The 8,931-nt window shown below is 37.5% G+C and overlaps 1 non-coding gene across 1 annotated transcript; it reads right to left on the reverse strand.

The window, feature by feature from the left end:
* Positions 1 to 8,585: 8,585 nt before the first annotated feature.
* LOC112390964 (U6 spliceosomal RNA) lies at positions 8,586 to 8,692 on the reverse strand. Its single transcript, XR_003001375.1, has one exon. It is a non-coding gene; the product is annotated as a U6 spliceosomal RNA (small nuclear RNA).
* Positions 8,693 to 8,931: the final 239 nt, after the last annotated feature.

Raw genomic sequence — 8,931 nt, forward strand, 5'->3', positions numbered from 1 at the left:
GGAATGATCAGAGAGGAAAAATCTAAATGATTAGTTACTAGATGAACATGAGACAAGATCATAAACTCCTTAAATTGTGATAGCATCCTCTATGCCAGACACATATCTAACAGTAAAAACTGTAAAGGATAAAAATCTAACTGGCTAAGGATGTTTAAACATGATCTCTGACCAAACAAATGGCTTAACTGACTTAGATGTGACCACTAGGTATATAAAAGACCACTAGACTAAAAGATAAAAACAAGAAAAAAAAATTACAAGATCCATCAGATGCTGTATATTATGCGGAAAATAGATGCTACAGAGATAGTTCAGTCAAGTTACTAAACAAACACATGACTAAGGAAGAAACAGCAACACCATATCAAACCACCCAAGGAGGGAGATGGTCAATGAAAAATTGAGACATATAAAGAACAGCAAACAGGAAAGTGTGAATCATACACAAAAAGAAAAATGTAGGCAATAGAAACTCTTTGAAGAAGCCCAGATGTTGGACTTGTCAGATAAAGTTTTCAAAAGCAGGCACTATAAATATGTTCAAAGAACTAAAGATAAGAATGCCTCATCAAATAAAAAAATATCAGTAAAGAGATAGAAATTATAAGTAAGAACCAAGTTGAAAGTCTGGAGTTGAAAATTATAGTAATTAGAATAAAAAAATTACTAGAGGGGCTCAACAATAAATTTGAGCTGGCAGAAAAAAGAATCAGGAACACCAAAGATAGATTAATAAAGATTATGCAATACGGTGAAGAGAAAAAAAGAAAGAATGGAAGTAAACAGCGCCTGAGGGAAGTGTTTAAAACCATTAAGCACATCAACATATGTATAATGGGAGTACCAGCATTGGAGAGAGAGAAAGGGACATGAAAAATATTCATGACATAATATTCAAAGACATAATGGCTGAAAAAATTTCCCAAATCTGATGAAAAATGTCAATCTACAAAGCCAAAAATCTCAACACACTGCAACTGTTGATGTAAAAAGATTCACATTCAGATACATCATAGTTAAATTGTTGAAAATCAGGAACAAAGAAAAAAATCTTGAAAACAGGAAGAGAAAATGGCTTGTTACAAGAAAACCCCAATATGGGTAACAGCTGACTTCTCATAAAAAACAAAGGACCCCAGGGCTTCCCTGGTGGCGCAGTGGTTGAGAGTCCGCCTGCCAATGCAGGGGACATGGGTTTGTGCCCCGGTCCAGGAAGATCCCACATGCCGCGGTGTGTCTGGGCCTGTGAGCCATGGCCGCTGAGCCTGTGCATACGGAGCCTGTGCTCCGCAATGGGAGAGGCCACCATAGAGAGAGGCCTGTGTACCACAAAAAAACAAAACCAAACCAAAGAACCCCACAAGGCAGTAGAATGACATATTCAAAGTGCTACAGAAGAAAAAAAAAAGAAAAAAATAATTAAATAACTCTTCATATTAATATAAAATGAGCATATACACATCATAATATTAATATTTTTCATAAATAAATAAAATAGGCCACAAAGGAGATATGCACCAGAAGATGATAGAAGCAAAGTGAGAAACAGTAATGATGAAGTAGATGAGAACAGAAAACAAAATCCCTCCTACACTCTGCCACACATGTGGCACCACCAAATACAGCTGTTGATTCCTCTCCCACATGTGAAGAGAAAGAGAAGTTACTTATGAGTGGTTGCATAGAGTCCACCTTAAAAATCACAATGGCTTTGAGCATGACAGAAGCCCTTTAATGACATGATCCCTGATTTATACATCTGTACATCTGTAAAGAGGATAACTGGTAGGTAAAGAGTTTACTACCCTAGGAGAAAGCACATATTCTCACACACACACAAACACACACACACTTTTTTGGTTTTTTTTTTTTTTTTTTTTTTTTTTTTTTTGCTTTGTTTTGCATAGCTTTAAGGATATCACAGAATTCCCCCAAACCAATTATTAAACCCAGGGAGATCCATGTAACCCACCTTTAGAATCCCTGCTTTGCATACTGGAGAGGTAGGAAAACCTAATGATCCACAGGCATAGAAGGGTTACATTTCCATGGTTTCAGTTGGCAAGTTTAAGTGGCTTTGGGGGGTAATATTCTCTATAAGGAAGTGGCAATATGAAGTAAAGAACTAGGTGGGCATTGTAGATGAACACACTGGAAAGTGGACCATGGACTGGGAGCTGCAGCGTAGTAGAGTAGAAAGAACAGAGTCGATCTAGATTAGATCCTGTTGACCATTTATTACTTAGTAGTTGTTAATCACAGTTAATTTAACATGTCCAGAAAAAGTGGGAAAATATTATCTACCCTATATTTTTGCAATGAGTGCTAAATGAAATTATATATGTATAGCAGGTACTACAGTGTCTGGTGCTACTCTGTCTATATTTTATGATTGTTTTGTGGAAAAAAAATATATTTAAGAGTAGAAGCATAAATACAAGAGCTTGAGGTCCAGCCATAGAATTACAAATGACAATTAGAGGCTATTTCTGAGATTATATAAAGGGAGAAAACACAGCCATCTCTTAATGAAAAATTAACCAGTCGATCTAAGAAAGAAATGGAAAATTTTATTCAAGCCAAATTTGAGGATTATAACCCAGGAAAAGCATCTCAGAAAGCTCTGAGAACTGTTCCACACATTAGAAGTCAAAGCACAGTTATATAAGTTTATTTTGAGACAAAGAGCTGTACATCAAATGACGTATTATTGACAGTTTACATAATCCAGATATAAAAGCACTATGTGACCCCTTAAGAGATCAAGAAGGAATGTTATCTTTAAGGACTTGTCTTACTGATGCTAGGAGAATGTTGCTTTTTATGGTTGAGCAGGTATTTCTACCATTGGGGAGGTTTGGTCAATGCAAAATGCAATTACACAAAGCACAGTGCAGGGAGAGAGGAGGCCAAAAGGCAGAGAAATTTTTTTGTTTAAATTTTTCTTGTCTTGCCATAAAATATTAACTTTATTTCACACATCCAAAGAGAAGTTGGAGTAATAGGTCTTAGGGTACTAATAGCAAGATTGTCTTTATTAGGGCTGATCTGAGACATTGACTCCTTTCATGTGTCATGGAAGGGTGAGGGCTTGGATTTACCGGAAGCTGAAGCTGAGTTCATTGGTGAGGGTACTTTTCACCCCACACCTACCAAGAGCTGGGCTGCACAGAATTGAAACCATATAATTTCTGATCATCACTGATGGACAGGCTGTCGTTTCCTAAATCAAGGATAAGAATGAATCTATTACCTGCAACTTGTGACTCAGATGACAGCAGATTTGTTTCTTTCTGCTTTATTTACCTTAATATCGATACCTACAGGGATTTGGAAAGAGTTTTGAAGAGAGCAGAAATGATTAATGGAATCAACCCACTGAATTACAAAAAAAAAAAAAAAATTGCAGGAACGGAAAATGTACTGTTTAGTTAAGCATCAGTTGTCTAAAGGTATAATAGTCTCAAGTACTTGAAAGGTGAAAATAATATGCCATCCTTTATATGCAAATTTGCAACTACTGGCCCATCACTAGTAGAACTTGCACTTAAAATTCTTTTTCTCAGCAGTGAGAATAGCTTTTAACAATTTTAAACACTCTCCTTTATTCAGTCCCTCTTACGATCAGTAGGACTCATGAAATGGGCCAGATTAGTGATGTGCTTACAGATAGAAAAAAAGCTAAACTGTCCAACTTTAATAGAGACTTAATAATTGATTTTATACTATTGAAGGGTTTTTCTTCCCCCATACCAACCATTCCTCTGATTCTCTGACACACAAACAGGGTGTCCAACAATTCAATTCAAATCTGACACAATCTACCTGGATTTAGCATCAGATTCCACAGGTTAAAGGGGTTCAAGTCTCACACTTCAGACACCAGTAACAAGCCCTGGGCCATCCTTACTTCTGACTTAATGGCTATAAATCAGGAGGTTCCCACAACCCCCTCCTTAGATGAGGGGAAGTACTTGCTAGACTAATACTGCTGCCTACACTCTAGACCAGCACAGTGGCCAACCCTAATATCCCTTTCAAAGACGTAAATGTTTGGGCATAAATGGAAAATAGAAAGAATAGTAGCCAAGGATAAAAGAATGAGATGTCTCTGTCACTGACTCCAGGCTCTTTCTTCAGTCTTGAGGCTGGGCAGGTACAGGGCTTGCAGGCCTGCCAGGAGCAACCCATCATTGAGTAAAAACTGAAACACTGTGGCAAGCAGCAAGCAATGCAGCCCACTGAACTAATGCTTTACCTTTTTCAGTCAGAGTGGTGGCCTTCTAAACAGGATGCTGTCCGTTCACTTTTGGACTACCATCCGTAAACCAGGCACCCCTTTGATTGCTGTTTATAGGACGCTGTCCAAGTGACAATAGAATCCAGCAGCTCTTCACGCAGTTACAAATTCTGTCCTGGGGAAAGAGCTCCCTACTCACGGGTGTCTCCTTGGATTACCTTAGTATAAGGATCTTATATACAGTCATCCCTGGGTATCCACGGAGGATTGCTTCCAGGACACCCACAGATATCAAAATCTGAAGATGCTCAAGTCTCATATAAAATGGTATAGTAGTTACATATAACTTATGCATATCCTTCTGTATACTTTAAGTCATCTCTAGATTACTTGTAATACCTAATACAACGTAAATGCTATGTATACAGTTGCCATATGGCAAATTCAAATTTTGCTTTCTGGAACATTCTGGATTCTTTTTTTAATATTTTCCATCCATGCTTGGTTGAATCTATGGAGGTGGAATCTAAAGCTATGGAGGGCCAACTGTAAATCATTTCCATTTCATTATGAAACTCTTCTGGACACTGTCCTCCCCATTAGAACATTTATCCAACATTACCCAAGACATGGGTGTTTCAGGTTTCAAGATTATTTTATGTCCTTCAATCATAGGGACAGTTATAACTAATTTCTGATACCAACTGGTAATTGCCCCTCAAATGAACATTTCTGACGTCCCAGTAGTCATTGCAGGGAGGCACTCACAGGTTTTGCCATAAGCCCTAGTATACACTCAATATAGGGGTATCTCAGGGAATTTGTCCATACCAGCAAACCAGTTTCTATTCTGTGCTTTTTGGGCTCAGCCAATCTTACTGGTTCCCATTTAGCATGTCCAATTAATATTGCTTGAAGGGTTGATTTACATAGCTTGTGTTTTACAATACTAGATAAGGGAAATGTTTTCAATCAGATATGATGTCTGTCCTAATAATACATTCGTGTGAAATAGCTGCAACCATTTCAAATAAAGCCTATTCAAATTTACCAACTCTTCTCTCAAACTTCACCTTAATCCCATTAACCCTTACATTTGTAACTGTAGCCTTCGTCAGGCCTTCATTAACAGTTTTTGGTTTTATAACACTAGGTAAATTAGGCATTCCACAGTCAGACAAAATATCCGTAGATTCTCATAAAACATTCAAGTAAAGGGGATACAACCTCTTCACACAGAAACTGTTTAAACATTCTAATTTTCTTCCAGACCTCCACCTTAATCCTACTAGCTCTTACATTTCTATATTTGCTAAATCTAATTGAAGTCTATGTTAGTGTTTCACCAGTGGGTTTTGGTACCACAGGGCTAATGGTTCCTATGTCAAGAAATCCCAGAAACTTCTTCCTACCCCTTGACCATTATAACCACGTAAGTACAAAAGGCTTTGTTGTCTCCAGCAGGGTTTCTAGCTGAGGGACCAGAGTCCTTTTGTCAATCATTATCTTGATTAATTGGCCCAATTATGGCATCAAGTATTTCCAGGGTCAGTTTCTCATTGAAATATTTGCCTTCTCATTTTTTTAATTCCTCCAAACGACGGCACATAGAGTGGACTTATTTGGGGCCTTTTAATGTTGGGAGATCAGAAGGGACTTTCTTTGGTCCACTTAACTTTCAATAGTGGTGTATTAAGACGTTTGTTTCAATAACATCAATGTTCATTTTATTCATCCCATTTTTAAATAACCATCTAAATATTCCCACCCTTCTACAAGAGGCTTCTTGACTCTCTCCTTTCTCTTCCTCATTTTTTCACCCCTGTCAATGTTTCCTTTATTCACTCCATTTCTTAGTAACCCTTTAAAAATTTCCACCCTGCTAGGACAAGTCCCTTGACTCTCAGCAAGAGAAATCTGTGCTTGGTCTAGCATCAAGGTCCAACTCAGCATTTTCATTCATTTTAGCTATTACAGATAATAATAACTAACAATGGATTATATGTTTGGCATGCTTCTTATTATTTTACATTTCCTTAGTTATCCAGTGACTGAAGTCCTTGGAAGTCAGGTCTGCAACCATTTCTAAATACCGCTAGTAACTTTTACCTTTAGTAAGTGATCGCAATGCAGCTGAAGTTTCATACCTTGGGTGACTAAGTAGCCAACCATGGATTAAAGATTCCTCATCTGCTACCCTTTTATTCTTTCTCTTCATAAACCACATGTTTCTCTGGGCCAGGGCTGTTCTAGAAAATTCCATTTTTTTCTAACACCAAAAGAGAGTTTCTTGTTCTTGACACCAAATACATGGTATCTTTTCCAACACCACTTATTTAATTTTCCAGACACTGACTATGTGTTCAACAATTGAGATCAATTCTGACACTTCCTACCTGGAGTTAGCATCAGATCTCACAAGCTAAGGAGCTCAGTCCCACAAGACAGCTCCAGTTCCAGATGCCAGTCACAAGTCTCAGGCCCTTCATACTTCTAACCCACCAACTGTAAATCAGGTTCAACCTCTTCAGGTTCACAGAACACAGGAAAACACTTTACTTACCTTTTCCAGTCTGTTATTAAGGCTAAACATCAGAAATGGCCAAAGTGACAGTGATGCAGAGGGCAAAGTAGGGGAAGAGGGATCATGGAGCTTCTGTGCCCTCTCCAGGTGTGCCATTCTCTCAGCGCCTCCATGTGCTCATGAACCTGGAAGATTTCAAACCCCATCATTTAGATATTTTATGGAGATTTCATTGGCTATCGGTGATTGACTCAATCTCTAGTTTCTTCTCCCTAAGCTTCCAATCAAGGCATGTTCTGGCAACCAGCCCCCATCCTGAAGCTATCTAGGGTCCCATTCACCAAGAGTTGCCTCTTATAACAAAAGGCCTTTATCATCCTTATCACTTAGGAAATTCCAAGCTTTTTAAGAACTTGGTTTTAGGAGACAGGAAGGGGACAAACATCAAATATCTTTATCTAATACCACAGCTACATACCAAACCATCAAAATAACTTATCACAAACAAAGTGAAACACTGAGCCACCAATAAGTGTACTTACACACACACACACACACACACACACACACACACACACACACACACACACACACACAACATACTGTTATAGCTCTTGACCAAGTATTCACAATTGTGTATTTCTTCTCCTCTGCTTTGTCTTGACCAAACTTTATTCAGGCTTCTCTTTCCCCACAGTTCCCTGAACTTTAGCTTGTCCCCATCCCTGAGTCAAAGGCTAAGGTACAGAATATGCACTCCCCCCCCAATCCCCAAATCAGCAGGCCCAGCAGACACATTTCCTGTCAGACCTTTCAACAAAAAAAAAATTGCACACCGTGGCCCTAGATAGTTAAGGTGCATATCAAAAGGATGATTTCAATGATCCCAGTCAGACTCTTGCATCTTCCCATACGTAGAAGAGCACTAAATTCATTAATTTGAGATGTCTAGTTTTCTTTAACAGTAATCTTTTGATTAAAAAGATTTAAAAAACTACCTGTTTTTGTTTTGTTTTGTTTTCTTTGAGTGTGCAAAAACTACATATTCTGGCTCTTCCCTTACCTCTTTGGAACAGTCGCTCAGAGCTATCTGAGAGGCTGTATCCCAGGCTTAAGTCCTCAGTATGTCCACCAAATTAAACATAATTCTCAGTTTTTAGTTTGTGCATTTTTTTCAGTCAACAGATTGCATCTATTATACTATTTACACACTCCTTGTTTGTCCAACTTACTCTTAAAAGTTTCTGCTAAGCTCTGCTTACCTCTCTCTATAAAAGAAAAGCCTTTTTGTGTTTGATTTTGAGGCACTTGCAGATTTCTGAGCTCCAAGGTTTCCCCCTATTGTATTAGTCTTTTTGAATAAGGTCTCTCCTTATCTACTCCTGGACTTGTTTTTATTTGAAGCAAAGTGTTAATAATACTACAGTTACATCAGTTGTCAATATCAGCATCAAATTTACCTAGACAAAAAGAAAAGAAGAAGTAAACAATTCTGTTATGAACTTGAGCAATGCAAAGCAGGTAATCTGGATAATTTTATGAATTTATAAAAGAGCTTTTTTAAAGTTGCTTTTTATAAACTAAGTTACAAAGGGAAAGAAAGGTAAAAACACATCATTTAAAAATTAACATTTGGCTGCATACCAAGGAAAATTTTCTTAAAATTATAAGTTACTTCATTTTTGTGAGCTCTCAAGTAAAATTATATTATTTTTATTTCATTTGTATCTCATTTGTTTAAACCTAACTAGGCATCATACAGCTCAATCTTTAAAAATGAAAAAACAAAACTCAGCTACTTTAATTTTCATTAGAGAATAAAAAGACGAACGCTTCACAAATTTGTCTGTCATCTTTGATCAGGGTCCATGCTAGTCTAGGTGTTTTCATTCCAATTTTACAATATGTACTCCCAAAACAAGCACCTGATCTTTTTTTTTTAATAGGAGGCTGTCTGGAATCAATATACCCCATGTTTCAAGGTCTATGTATATGAGAGGGATATAGATCAAGGAGGGCTAGAGATTCTCCTCTTAAAAATAATAATTCTAAGCATTACCCCCATACAGCCATCATATTACAAAAAAGATTATTACTCATTTCATAAAAGATGAGATTTTGCCACTGAAGGTTTGTGTGGTGAAACAATATGGTGGAAGAGGAT

The sequence above is a fragment of the Neophocaena asiaeorientalis genome, unplaced genomic scaffold (assembly GCF_003031525.2).
Source record: "Neophocaena asiaeorientalis asiaeorientalis breed wild unplaced genomic scaffold, Neophocaena_asiaeorientalis_V1.1 scaffold55, whole genome shotgun sequence".
NCBI lineage: Eukaryota > Metazoa > Chordata > Mammalia > Artiodactyla > Phocoenidae > Neophocaena > Neophocaena asiaeorientalis.